The sequence below is a fragment of the Protopterus annectens genome, chromosome 5.part1, assembly GCF_019279795.1.
Source record: "Protopterus annectens isolate FY-2018-M chromosome 5.part1, PAN1.0, whole genome shotgun sequence".
Lineage (NCBI taxonomy): Eukaryota > Metazoa > Chordata > Ceratodontiformes > Protopteridae > Protopterus > Protopterus annectens.
The window spans coordinates 732,126,517-732,141,830 of record NC_056736.1 but is presented as its reverse complement, the minus strand read 5'-3'; the positions used below and the strand labels follow the sequence as shown (position 1 = coordinate 732,141,830).

At 40.1% G+C, this 15,314-nt stretch overlaps 1 protein-coding gene across 4 annotated transcripts in view; it reads right to left on the bottom strand.

Moving 5' to 3' along the window:
* Positions 1–15,314, bottom strand: part of SPART (spartin) — a 579,157-nt gene that overhangs the window by 340,369 nt on the left and 223,474 nt on the right. The window lies entirely within an intron of this gene.

Below are 15,314 nucleotides of genomic sequence, written 5' to 3'. Positions count from 1 at the left end.
TTGGATGCTGTTCTTCCCAGACCTAATCCAAAACCCTCCCATTGATTCGGAGGAATGGAGGCATCACAGTGCAGAGTAATACTCATGGCCTTTGTGATTTTTTATTTTTTATACACTGCACATTTCTTTCAACACTATCTATTGAGATTGACTGCCACAAGTTTACATCATAAACTAACCAAAAAACATTGTTTAAATAGGTTCATAGGTAAATCCTAGGCTAATGATCACCAGGGCCTTTATAAGCCTAGGCATACAACCAACACAACCAACCCAATTGTGTCCCTATGAATCATGGCCATTTATTAGGAGGGGTATGTTAATTAGGAAGTTTTGAAGCCTTCATATGTTCATAGATAAATACTATGCACTCAGTCTGCTGACTATTACATGCCTAGCCAATAAGCAGACAGTGACCAAAGTTGAGAATCAGACCCTGCGCCTTGTATCTATAAGGTAAGCATGTTAACCATTATGCCAACTCTCAGCAAATCATGGATAAACCAGATCCTGCTTTTAAATTAAAACTAAATACCTTATAAACAACTGGCTCTGCCCCTGTTGCTCTCCTGGATAATTTTCTTATTTTCCTAATACTCCTCACCTTCTCCTGTATACAGTTCCTATTATTCCTCTTCTTGCCACTGATGTCAGTCTACTCTATGTGGAATTCTTTTCTTTTCTTCCTCATTTACTTTTGTCTCGCCAATCTTCCACTCACTATAATTGTCTCACAATTCTATCTAGTTGCATGCTGTCAGTTTTCACTCCATTAACAATCTGTAATTTTAGAATTCCATATGGTTCCTCATGTGCAAAACTCATTAGCTAGTTTAGCTCTTATGTTATATCCAATAATGTTTGCTCAAGTCTTAATACTGTAAATGCTGTACTGTAAAAACTATTAATATGTATTGTTTCCATATTGTTTAAAGTGTAGTGTCTAAACTGTATTGTATGTGTGGAGCTTTTCTCCCCAGTCTGACACTACCCGGTAAACAAATGTAAAATAAAATAAATAAAAAATAAATAAACTTAGGGTTGGTCCAGGGTTGGGGTGGATGTCCCTACATAGGGGAACTTTAGCTCTATTATGAGGTAGGTTTGTGGTTATTAGTTTTTCTTTTAAGTATGGGATGTTTGCACAGACTAAGTTTAGTATTTGCTTCGGTTACTAGTTTAAATCTGGTAGCACAGTGGTTGCATAATGCAATAGGCCCTGGTTGAATTAGGTGGCAGGTGGGTGTAGGTGGACTTATGGTTGAGGTGATAAGTAAAGGATTTAAACTGTGGTGTATTGTGTGGATGGAAGTTAAGTGCAGAAGGGTAAGAAAAGCAAGGGATATTGGGAGAAGCAATGGTGTTGAGTGTGGACACATCGTTTTATGAGATAATGGATGAAGTGAGATTGAAAAGTGTAGGTGGAGTAGTGATTGGAGGACAGGGAGAAGGGGAGGAGCCTGTCTAGGAATAAAGGAAATTGATCCTGGGGTGGGAGGGAATGGGGGTAGGGGAGCAGAGTGAGCCCGACTGCAGAGAGGGCAAACTGAGCGGGCAGCACCTGGAGCGAACGGGTGGCACCTGGAGCTAGCAAAGCAACAGCAGAAATGAGCCTGCAGAATAAAAACTATCAGTAGCAGTGTAGACACCAACCAGGTAATTCAGGAATAGAGGAAAAATAGTATAGGATGGCTTTACAATAAAGACAAATTAAAGAAAGCACTTGCACTAGCTTTTGAAGGTCAAATAAGAGTTTCATGCACTTAGTCTGTGAAATCAAAGGGAAAAGCCTGGTAGAAAGATAGAGGGTCAAATGTATCCCTTTGTTAGGGAATTATAAGCCCTGGGTCCAAATATGCTTCTGAGGAACAGGGTCGCCAAACTACAAGAAGTATTGAAGGGAGTCACTGGAGGGAAGTTTGCTAGTCTGAAAGAATGAGAGGGGGGCTATGAGAGGGTTGTATGCAGCTGCTGCCCCTGGCTTAGTGAGTACTAGGACACTATACAAGTATTGACAAATTAGTTGAATAAAGTACGAAGTAGCCGATAAAAGTTTAGGAGCATATTCACCATGAAAAAGGCACCTACATTCACTTGTAAAGTAGTGTCCTGTCAATGTTATAATACAAGCTGTTGCAGCACAATCCACTGGAAGGCTGTCCAGGAGAGCACTTTCAGTTTTTTTTGGGGGGGGACCACCTACTGTGTGAGGTCACTGTTTTTTCTAAAGGGGAAAGACAAAATGGAAAAAAAGTTAGGCTTGGGGGGGTGGTGAAGATTTAAAACAAGCACAAAGCTTTAATTTGCATAAAAAGAAAGAGATGTAACAAAATCCCAACAAAACAGGTATACAATAACAGTAGAGCACAGGAATTACACTAACATAAGGATAATGACGTTAAAGACCTCATCGAAACAGTTTGGGACCCTTCCTATCTTGACAGGATAAAACATTCAATGCAGGCAGTAAGAAGTATAACCATGTAACCAAAAACAAGCACGTGTTAATGCAGGTCAAATGCAAAAATTGATATCCCAGCTATCTCATTACTACTGCATGGATAGACCAAAATGCTAATGATTGACTACCTTCAGACATATATCATCGAAATACTAATCAGTCACTATAGACTGCAACGGTGACTAAAACACAGTACTGGAAATCAAGGAGCCATTACTAGGCACACAAACTAGGGAAGTGCAGTGTTAATATATATTAGAAAAAATAGACATAGTCTGTTATTTTTAACAAGACGTGTTCATAGGTTAGTACTAGGCTAACTGCCCTTGCGAGTCATTTTAAGCCTAGCCAATTATACCCTGTGAGATTCAAACCCTGTACCTTGTGCTTGTAAGGCAAACACCTTAACCATTAGGCCACCCTCCCAATTTTGCTGCATTAAACAAGAAATACATTTAAAATGATCAGGAAGGTGGATCAAAGAATACATGAATTTATGCCTGGATCTAAAATGTATGCAGGGGGCCCTTGGTTTGAAAACAGTCTAGGGACCATGGTGCACTCACTCCATCACTGGCCAGGTGCATTTTCAATGAATGTGATTTTTGCTGCATTATCAATGAAAGTGAGTTTTACTACATTTCCAATGAACATGAGTTTCAAATGTACATAAGTTTAATGTTACTCATACTTTATTGTGCAACGGTTTTGTTTTAACAAATGGCCATCAGTGGTTGTGGTATAAAATTTAAAAGAAGTGCTAGTAGTGCAACAGATAGCACACTTGCCTTTTGTTCAGAAGGATGTGGGTTCTATTCCCAGACTAGATCGACGTAATACTGCCATTGCAGTGCATCATAAGGGGGGCTTGCTGCACTTCTGAGTGAGTCATCCTTCAGGTAAGATGTTAAACCAAGGCTTTGTATGTCTGAATTGGTGGTAGCAGAAATGGATGCAAAAGATGACACCCATTAATAAGTGTAGGGGGAAGTTCCTCGATGCCTTGGCCAAATTTCCCCTCATAGAATAGATACCATCTTGGGTCTCCCTGAAAAATGGCTACTAGCCTAGTGGGAATAACCTGATCAAAAAATAAATAAATTATAAGTTTTAAATTAAATCAGCATCTCTGTAATCATTTCAATTGCAGTTTTCAACAGTGCTTATGGTAGTTGGGGGGAAGTCAGCCAAGTAATGAGATGCAGAAGTGGCTGTGGGGGTGGGGGGGCTGGTCATTTACTCTGCCTAGGGACCTATCTGGCCATGATCTGGCTCTACTTCCAGGACAGTAAACAGTACTCAAAGTGCGGTCTGATGAAAAAATCCATCATTCTGTTTGCTGCAGGCATTGCCCTCTCACTATGCTTCTTTTAATCCACGACAGGTATGATCAACACTTCCAAATCCTTTTTCTGCTCAGTTGTCATCTGTTCCGCTCCTTCTAATTACCACTTTAGAGAAGGGTTGCTGTGGCCTAATGCAGGGCTTTATGTTTATACTGAACCCAAACTGTGACCCTTCTCCCCACTTCACCCAGACCAAATCCCCTGGTAGATGCTTTCCACCATCCTCAGCTGCTACACATGGCTCATGTGGAATTCGCAAAGAAATTAGTTCTGCTCTGTGTTCCCTGTGATATATTGGACATAGACACACTGCAGAGTAACAAACTCAGGAGAGACTCTTGGAGTACTCCTTTAATCACCTTCCTAATTCAAGACTCTATCCCTCTAACTAAAACACTTCTGTCATCTATATTCAACCACGCAACTATCCAGTTCCTCAGTCTTGATTCTACCACCAGTTTTCTCATCAGTATTCTATGTGGGAGTGTGCAATGGCCTTGCTGAAGTCCAGGTGCATTACATCTACTGTTGCTCCTCTGCCATGTTCATCTGTAGTCCAGTCACAAACCTGGATCAGGTCTGAATGTTTGAATGACAGATTCTTCTCCATGAACCCACGGCTGAAATGGCTGGTGCTCAGTCTCAGTTTCTAGCTCTGTACCATTACCTAGTGAAGGGGAAACACACCTACCACCTTAAAAGCAGATTTATTCTTCTGTTGTGTTAAATGGAAAGGTTTGTTGGTGGTATTTCCAGATGTCTGCTTCATTTTTGACAAATTCTAAGATTAACCTTGTCAAAGCTACTGCACTGCAAACTTTTTGGTTCTTTCAGAGCACTATTCTGTAAAAAATATGGGGATTAACCTCCTTTAAACCAGGCTTTACCACAATCTCTCTTTTCTTCTTCAAGAATACTAAGCAGCTGTATTAATTTAGCAACCTCATTTTTCACAACTTTTTTAACTTCATTGTTTCTTTCACTGAGCTTCATTATTCCTTAACAGAGGTTTCCTGACTCAACTGACAGTCCTCTCTAAGTGTGCACCATTTCCTTGCCTTCCTCTGCTTTAAATTCAGTTTCAAGGCTAAAAGTGGTCCATTATGATCAGCATCCCCAACCAGGTTAACAAAATAAATTAACTGACTTGTTCTCAGTCTTCATTCTTCTGTTCTTGGTAACAAATACATTCTTACTGCACCAGCTGATCCATATGAAGGGACCCTCCTTGGTAGGTCTATGGTGGCTTCAACTTCTTGTTTAATCCAATTTTGCATATTTTTCCTCAGAAGCTTCTGCACTGAATGCTGTGTCCGAACAGAAGAACCAGGCAGGAGTGTCCTCTTTCTCCTCTGTTGTTTGCTTTATATTTAGAGCCAATGGCAAAGAAAATAAGGGACTCACAAATTCTAGTATACAACTAATATGGTAATCAAAAAAGTTAGCTTTGGTTTTAGGTTCATAGATTAGTACTAGGCTAATTGCCCTTGTGAGCCACTTTAAGCCTAGCCAATTAACCCATGTGAGAATCAAACCCTGCACCTTGTGTCTGTTTTTTTTTTTTTTGCAGATTTTATTTATGTATTTTATTTTACATTTGTTTACCGGGAAAGTCTGAGAGACACATGTCCTTTTTCAGCACAGGCCTTGGGAGAAAAGCTCTACATCCAACACTATTCAATTACAAAATGACAATTTGGTATACATAAATCAGTACACTTCAGTTTACACATGATAGAACATCTTCTTCTTCTTCTTTCGACTTTTCCCGGTTAGGGGTGGCCAAAGCGGAACTCCGGTCGGCTAATGATTGGTAGTTGATTTTGACATGCCGAGTTACCAGCCCTGACGCACAACCTTCAACGAAGGTATGCCCATTCACGCATGTCTCCACGCAGAAGACGCTCTAGCTGAGAATCTAACTGGACAGCGTCTTACTGTGAGGTGACAACGCTACCGCAGCACCACCACCACGGGTACAATTCACAAATATAATGCACTTACATGAAGTAATTATTATATGTATATTTGTTTTTTCAAGTTACATTTTTGGGTATGCCATGTAGAAATAAAAAGAAGATTGTAAAGATAAGAATTTAGGCAAAACTATCATGAGAAAAAGGTGGAATGAGGGGTTTGTTAAAGGAGGTAAAACAATGACAAGAGTTAGTAAGTTGGGGGTAGGAAGTGTGCAAGGACAAGAGTTAGCCAGGTAGGAAATGTGCTAGGAGAGAAGGAGAGAGGCAGCAGTAAGATTTGTGAAATACTACGCAGGGCTATCTCAGTTACAGAGCCATGAATTCTGTAAGTGCGATTTTAGAGCCGTTTTGAAGGAGGCAATGGAAGCTGGGGCTGAGATATTGGGGGGGGGGAAGGCTGTTCTGCTGTTTAGCAATAATATTGCTATAGAGGGACCTTCCTGCAGAATTTTTGGATTTAGTAACTGCTAGTAGAGGTTTTTGATTGGATCGCAGGACTCTCATTTTGGTGCTTGGGTGTAGTATATTTTGTAGGGTATGTTTTTCAGGATAGTAAAGCAGTTTGTGGGCTAGTATAAGTCGATTACATAGAAGGAGTTGGGGAAGTTCTAGCCAGTTAAGCTGTCTGAGAGGAATGCAGTACTGTGCTCTGAATGGAGTATTGGTTGCGAATTTGGCAATTTTGTTATAGCAAGCTTGCAACTTGGATAGCTCAGATTTTCTTAGATTGGTGAGGACTGCGGAGGGGTAGGGATGAGATGGGTACGTGCAATAGTGGCGTTAGTGTTATTTGTTAGGAACTGTTTATTTCTCTAGAGTATACCTAGCTTTTTTATGTACTTTCTTTATAATAAGGGATATATGCATATGGAATTTCATGTTACTGTCAATTTCTACCCCTAACAGTTTGGTGTGACTGACTGAAGATATGACAGTATTGTTACTGGAGGTGATATTAAATGGAGATATGACAGTATTGTTACTGGAGGTGATATTAAATGGAGATATGACAGTATTGTTACTGGAGGTGATATTAAATGGTAGGTTATGTGTTGAATACTGTGTGGATGGAAAGATAAGAAGCATAGTTTTATCAGGATTTAGTATTAGTTGTGAGTCAGTAAGCTATCTTTCAACAGAGAGAAAGAAGGACTACATTTGTTGTTGTAATACTGAGGGGGAGCATAGATTAGTGTGGAATCATCCGCATATTGGATGACTGAGGCCTGTAGTGTGGATGTATTTAGGTTACTGGTGAAAACAGAAAAAAGTAGTGGTCCAAGAATGGAACCTTGTGGGATTCCTAGTGAGACTGATAGTACAGGGGAGAGTTCTAGGTGCCATCTGACTGCCTGCTGTCTGTCAGTCAAGTAACTCCTAAACCAGAAGGAAGAGCTGAAATTTAGTTCTGAAAGAGTGTTGATGAGTATATCATGATTAACCATATCAAAAGCTTTGGAAAGATCTAGAAAGATAGCAAAGTCAAATTTTCCGTTGTTTCTATGGTTGTTTATATTGTCTGAGTGAAGGACATGAGGACAGTAGTGATGCTATAGGATGGTCTAAAACCATGTTGTGCTTTTTTTGTGAGTAGATTATTAGACTTTAGGCATGTCATGATGTGTGTGTACATACCTTTCAAGGATTTTGGAGAGGGCAGAGAGTATGGCGATTTGTTTGTAATTAATAAGTTCTTTAGAGCTGTCCCCCTTGTGAAGTGGGGTGATGTGTGAAATTTTCCAGAGCTGAGGGACTAGGTTTTCTGATATGGAGTGGTTAATGAGGATTGCTACAGGATATGCAATTGCCTCTGCAGCAATTTTTAGGAATTAAGCTGGTAGTCTGTCAGAGGAAGGAGTTGTAGGCTTTGGGTTGCTAAGCAGTTTTTAATTGTGGGCATGGGGAGTAAAGTGCTGCTCATTATTATGGATACTTGGTGATTTTAATACATGTAGAATGGCTTTGAGAGTTAGCTAGAGCTAGGATGGATTCTGTAAAGAATTTGTGTACTGGGGTGCTACACTGGTTGAGCTGTCAGTACGTTACAGGGGGAGGGGTGCCAGTTTTTCCTGGCTGTAGTACTTTGCTGATGGCTGTCCAAAACACTTTAAGATTGTTTTTCATATCTAATTTGTGTGTTGTGGTAGTAGTTTGTTTTATCCTCTTTGATCACTTTCTTTGCCTTATTTCTAAGTTCTAGGTATTTTTGTTTAGCAACAAGGGTACCTGCTTTTTGCCAGTTTGACCAAGCTTTGTCTCCGTTATGTAGCAAGGATCTAGTCTCTTTAGTTAGCCAGAGGGCATAATTAGCTTCAAATCTGATTGTTATCTGGGGTGCGTGATGGTTTAGTATGTCAAGAAAGGCTGAACTGAAGTAAGATACAGCCTTATCTAGATTTAGAGTTTTCAAAGGGTGCCAGTTGCATCTTTCCAGAGTGATTATAAAGTTGCTAGAGCTGAAGAATTTTTTTGCTATGTATTTGTTGATTGATATGTGGTGAAGCCACGGTGGTACAGCGCTAGTGTTGTTGCCTCACAGCAAGAGGTTCTCCTGTTCGATTCTCAGCTGGAGTGCCTTCTGTGTTGAGTCTGCATGTCCTCCCCGCGGTCGATTGGCCTCCGAAAGACGTGCGTGAATGGGCGTGCCTTCGCTGAAGGTTGGGCGTCGGGCTGGCAACTCGGCACCATAAAAAAAAATAAATAAAAGAAATCTGCTGCCAATCATTAGCGGACCGGAGTTCTGCTGTGGCGACCCCTAACCGGGAAAAGCCAAAAAGGCAAACAAACATTTGTTGATATGTGCTGGATTTCACTAGACTGGTTCAATGTCTGATTAGGAAGGCTGGTGAGTGCTCACTCATAATCCAGAAAATTACATTTCAATGACGTGAAACATTTTGAACCCATTTTGAGTTTCTGGAATATAAAATTCCCAGTAAAGTATGTACCCACACAAATTGGTTTAGCAATACCCATAATTAAGGGACACAATAATACAAAATACTTAGGTGTGTGGATTAAAAAAGGATTATATTACAACAGCTAATGATTTGAGTGAAGAGAATAAACGAGAAATAATAAAAAGACTGAGAAACCGGAAGCTCTTGATTATGGAATATTTTTTTATTTTACATTTGTTAACCGGGGGTGTCTGAGCCGAAAAGGCCCTTTTTCAGCAGAGGCCCAGGGAGAAAAGTTCCACAAAGAAAAATTACAGACACATTTAGTTATTTAGACATGATCAGTATACACACAAATTACAGGAGACATGTTTTTACAGTGGTATGCGGCACATAGTTACAGTGGAGAGAACAAACAAAAAAAATTACTTTTAAAAATAAAGGTAATTAATAGATTTGTGGTGTACAGCTGAAATTTGGAACATAGGTAGAATACATACATAGTACACAGGTACAGTACATACACTGTAGATTAGCCAGTTTTTGTGAGTAAGATTGAAAACTATTATCAAGTGCTCTAGATTTTGCATGTATGTGTTATCCGCTTTCACTTAGCCTGGGGAGCTATATATATATATATATATATATATATATATATATATATATATATAGTTCAGACATAGTACCATAAACTTGAGGAGAAATTGTAGACAACTGTTAAAGAGTTGAATTAATGTATTTCAGAGGAGAAGGCGGCAAGAGTTAAGTGGGATAAATTGATCCTTCCCATGAACAAGGTGGTTTAGGATTACCTGATGAGAATGACTAATTTACAGCTATGCAGTTAAGGATCATACATATAACATAAGCAGAAGGTTATAAAACAAACTGAAAAGGGATGATGATGATGAAATGGGGGGGTTCATGAAATAAGGAAACAGCATATTTTGGATGCAGACTCTTAAGGAGAATAAACATACATAATATTATATTCATAAAGTAGCAGAAAGCTTTCTGAGAACTTAGCCAACATGGGAATGGAGAAAGGAGATTTTGTCAATAGGGATGACGAGAAGTAGGGGTATAGAAAATAGGCAAGAGGGTCCTGAATTTACTGGATCCAAAGAACTAGAGAGGAAAAGGTAACAGAGTGGGATGAGACCAAGCAGAAGTTTGGACTGTAGGTTAGAGAATGACCTCCCTACTAGGGATTAATAGGCAAAGAAAAGGGGATTGGGAAATGCTAACTGAAAGAGCAGCTATTGTTTTAATTCAAGTCTTTAAGCAGCTTTTAAAAACTGATAATTAGAAGGGAGAATAAAATACTGCATTACAACTACAAGTTTTTCTTCCTGGGTCTCCATTGAAAACTGGCCACTGGATTCCAATGTAATGGGAATAGAGAAAACACATTAGAGTAAATGTAAGTTGATTTTATATTCTGTAATTCAGAGTCCTTGAAAATGTGCTGAAGTTAAGATGAAATTCCTTTCCTGTTATTGTAACAGAGGCAAAACTGCGGTCATGTTTTCTGCCTGTGTAAAGGAAAATTCTACAGCTGTGTTAATAAGTCAAACTAATGGAGTAGATACCAGCGTAAAAATATCATAAAGATGTCCAAGGGGTCTATGCCATAATCTATCCTAATGAAGTTTTCTCAAGTACAAAAGCTCATTATAAGATGGAAAACAGAGCCCAAGATGTGAACCGGATGCATCTTTTCTTATCTAGTAACAGCACAGTGATATGCTGACACACATGTAATTTTCGCATGACAGCATCAGTAGTCGTAAGATCCTGATTTGTTAAAATTTTATCACGACACGTGTGCCTCATGTTATACCCAATGTCTTTTAAGGTATAAAAGGTTTGTCTTTGTTTTACTTGTTTGGGATCATGTTAGAAAATTCTTGATCCTCCTCATGAGTTGTGATTTAGAATAAATATTTGACTTGTATAGTCAGATATTCTGTCTTTACAAATGGATCCTGTGGCAGGAAATGAAAAAGGATGCTTGGCTGCTGGAATTTCTATATGTACCGACAGTGTTGTGATAATACAAGATGTTATGTTTCTGTGGATAAAGTCGTAAACATTTATACAGAAAGCAGATATGCCTTTGGGGTGGTACATAACTTTGGGGAATTATGAAGACAACATGGAGTTTTGACATCAGCAGGCACAGAAATTATAAATGGATACATAGTATGTTAAATTATTAGACTCTTGCTGGCCAAGCAGGCAGTAAAAGTACAAGCACATAATAAGGAACTAACATGCTCTCAAGAGCTAATACTCTGGCCAATAAACCAGCAAAGCAAGCTGCTGGGTTAAATGTTCCCTTATTTTTGTAATGATGGTATCTGAACCACTTTGCAACCCTGCATTTAATTTTGATACAGTAATTATTCTGCAGGATGAGGCATCAGAGAATGAGAAAGAAAACTGGATGAGATCAGGATGCACAGAATCTAATGACTTGATATAATAACATCTTGAAGGATGCTTTGTGGTACCTCGGTCTTTATCGTCTTGGCTGCTAAGAGTGTATTTTTTACCCAACCATAGAGAAAAATAGTTTAACAAGTTTATTAAATTACTCCATCTTCTCAACCTCCGATCCAGCATTTTTTATAGAATTGTGAAACGTGTCTAATAATGTGCCACTTTTTGTGAATTTTCACCTGGATTGTCTGCACAATTTTCTGAACATGGGCTAAAAACATGCATGCAGATACCATGGCAAAGAATAAGAGAGTTTTATATCAAAGTTTAGGATACCTTTTACTATTAATCTTGACAGGAGTACACTTCACTGTTCAGATTATAAGGAACTTATGTCAGGATTTTAATGTGAATTTGCAGCTCCACTGTCATCACCAGCAGTCATCTGGTTTAGTTAAGCTTGTTAATAGAAACATGAAGATTAAACTGGGAAAAACATGTAAAGAGAATGGTGTAATGTTGCCTGATGTACTGCATTTAGTTCTCATGAGTACAAAAGGAACAGTGAATGTAGAGAGTAAATTGAGGCAACATGAAATTCTTGTGGGCTCTCAGAACTCCATCTGCTGCACCTGCCTGAAATGTGGACCTTACATTACCTGATTTATAGTTTCACTTATTGTTCAAACTTGTTTCTATCTTATAGACTTTGCACCGAAGAACTTCTGAAGCCCTTCCCCAAACCTTCAACCCTGCCATAATCTGCAGCCTGGGGATTAGGTTTTTGTTAAAGTGTTCCAAAGAAAAATCTTCCCTGGAGTTCTTACAACTTATACTACTGTTTAGTGTGCTGGCTAAAAACTTGTCTTCTTGCACTGGAAAACATGGATCCAAGTATCCACGGAGAGAAAGGATGATCTTTCTCCTGCTCCTGGGAACATCACTCCTAACAGCCCTGACTCCTTCTCCAGCCAAGACAAAGGAAAACTTCTACAAGTACTACATCAATGTGCCAGAACTCATATCAACGATTGCCGTGTCTGTGCATTTGTGTCTGAACAGAGGAGGCATTCCTATGATTCTGGTTCCAGCACTTCAAATGGATTCTGAACAGAGTTTTTTTGAGAAAACCCTGACTTGGCATAATGTTTTCATCTTTTTTGAAAAAGGTACCTTCTTTAACTAGCAGTATTCACACCAGGAAATACCTGCTGTAAAGACAAGGGACAGTCTGAATAGGCTATAGGAAATGTAATTTGACTCGACATGAACAGGTTTTTAAATTAACTCAAACTGAAATCGTATGGCTGAGGACAAGGTATGAATATGCTGACTAATCGCTATTACATTTGTGGAGATCCTGCCTGTCCCTGATTCCCCATTAAATGAGCCAGGCGCATCCAACATATTTGGTTTAAAAAAATATGAATAGGTACTGAGTTTCTTTCTGCCTTATTATGGTGTCTTCATAGGACTGTAGGATCATAGGAGGTTACTAGGCTAATGGCCTCAGGGCCCTTATAAGCCTAGCCAAGTTCAACCCGTATTCCCAAGGATGTCTGGTTCAAGCAGACACTAAAATCAGCACCTAATGCCCCTGTCCATGAGGGACACAGATGGAACCCCCAGGGTGAATTTCTGTTTTCCCATCCAATCATCTAAATTACGCTTAAATAGGGCCAACAATGGGCTTTGTTTAACATGAATAGGAAGCTTGTTCCAAAGGTGGGACAACCTCTGAGACAAATCTGTCTCTCCAGCAAGTTCTGTTGAGGTCGCATATCAGGTTAAGGTCCTTTGAGCGAGTAACCAGTGTGTCATTTGACTTGCGAATGTGCAGCATTTCCATTAAAGCTGGGTCAGAGATTGCTCTATATGCAAGGCACAGGTCACCTCTGACCAGTCTGTATGACACAGAGTAAACTGACAATGATTTCAGTATGTCTGCATAAAGCAGATCTTGAAGACCCTGAATTTTGAAACCTTTGTGGTCTCTCCAATTGCTGTAGGTGTTTGGAAAGGAATGTACCAAAGGGAGTGTTATACTCTAGTATTGGCCTGATGAGGGAAGAGTACCGGGGGGGGGGGGGTAAAACCTCTTTTTCTGGAGGCAATTCCCTTACCTATGAGATGAGCAATATAAAATACCCTTCTTACCACTGTGGAGACATGCTGATCGAAGTTAAGGTTGCTGTCGGCCTGTGTGCCCAGATCTCTCACCACTGACTGTGTGCTTATGGTATTGCTACTGATGTAGTAGTTTGCAGGAACATCTCCCTTGCCAGTGGGGATGATGATGCATTTTTTTAAATTAATTTTAAGATCATGACTTTGGTACCAGTCATTAGTCTGTGTAAGACCTTCATGTAGGATGTTGGCATCGCACTAGGGGTTTCAGTTATTGCTCCCAGTCTGCAGTCATTAGGAAACGTCAGCCACAGTCCTTTAGTTTTAACCTGTATTTTGGAGAAGTGGATTCTGAGCAGTAGGGTCCCAGAACCAATCCCTGTGGAACTCCACTAGTTATGGGTCTGCTGGAGGAGGTGGAGTTCCCAATTTTGACCATATCAGTTCTATCAGTGAGCCAGTTTGCAACTCACCTGACAGTATATAGGTTGATACCCAGCTGGGTGAGTTTATTAATAATTCCTGGGTGGGAGAAAGTGTCAAAGGCTTGGTTAAGTCTAGGCAGGCCATATGGACAGATATGCCCTCATCTAGGGCTTTGGTGACTGTCTCAGAGAAGTCCACCAAGTTTAAAAGGCATGATCTCCCCTTGACAAAGCCAAACTCGGTGGGGTCGAGTGTTCGGTGATTTCCTATATCTTTGTTAATAAGGTTCATGATGACTCACTCCATGGCCTTACAGAAAAGGCTGGTCAGGCTAATGAGTCTATAGCTCTCAGGGTCCATGGATACATACCCTTTGTGCAAAGGGATGACAGCAGCTGTTTTCCATTCCACTGGGATGAAGCCAGTGCTTCAGCTGTGATTGAAAAGCATGCCCAATGGTGACGTTAATTCCTGTTTTAACCCATGCAGAACACAGCCCAGGATGTTGTCTGATCCAACAGAGGCTGTGTGGGGGACAGGTGTTAGGGATGCTTTGGGGTATATGTGGTGGGAACAGGGGAGTGATGTTTTCACTGAACCTGTCAGCCAGCAGGTTTGCTATATCCACAGGCTCTGTATATGTAGCACCATTAACTATGATTTCAGGGCAAATCTGGGCCTTACCTTTGAGGTTATTGATGTAACTAAACAGCGCCTTGTGGTTTTACTTGGGGAAGAAATCTGGATTCATAACTGACTTTGGAGGACTTCACTAGGAGTCTTATTTGCTTTTTTAAGTTGAGGAGGGAGTGTTTCTAGTTTTGACACCATTCCTTCCTACTCTTAGACAGCAATTTCTTTCTCCTATTGTACAGCCTATTAATGGCAGTTGTCCACCAGGCAGGTTCATTTTTCCTTGAAGATCTTGCTTTGGTTCTATCAGATACAGCAGTGTCAATACAACTGTACAGGTGCTCGTATAAAGCACTGGTGTATAATTCAGCATAGGTGTCTATTCCATCAGGGGGGAGGGGCTGTGAAGCTATCTGTGCTGTCTTGCAAAATGTTATAATTGGTCTTAGAGAAGTTTTTTTTAGTTTAGTTGTTGCCAAGGGGCGTTCTTGTTATTTCCAGCAACAGTGACTTGTGGTCAGATCTCACCAGGGATGGACACACACTGGGGGTGTTGCAGCGGTCCCCCATGTTGGTTAGCACCAGATCAAGGATGTTTGAGCTCCTTTTAGGTGTGCCAACCAGCTGATCCAGGGCATTAGAGTTAAAGTCCAGGAACCTTTGGGCAAGTGAGTTAGAACACATACAATTTACCCAGTCAATGGATGGGTAATTAAAGTCAGGCTAAACCTAGGTGGTTGGTTGTATCTTGATTCACTCAAGTAGATCCAAGTAGGCTGCGTAAAAGTCCTGATTCAAGAAGGGGGTCCTATAGCTGGCAATGGCCTGAAGATGTGGTCTTACCTGCAGAATATTGCACCTGAAGTAATTTAAGGGAATCGTGCGGTTTAACCAATCTAGAGGTTATTTTATCTTTAATGAATATTGATATACCACCTCCTTTAGTTCTCATGCCTTCAGTTTGTGGTCTGAAGGTGTGGAAGGAAATGTAACCTGG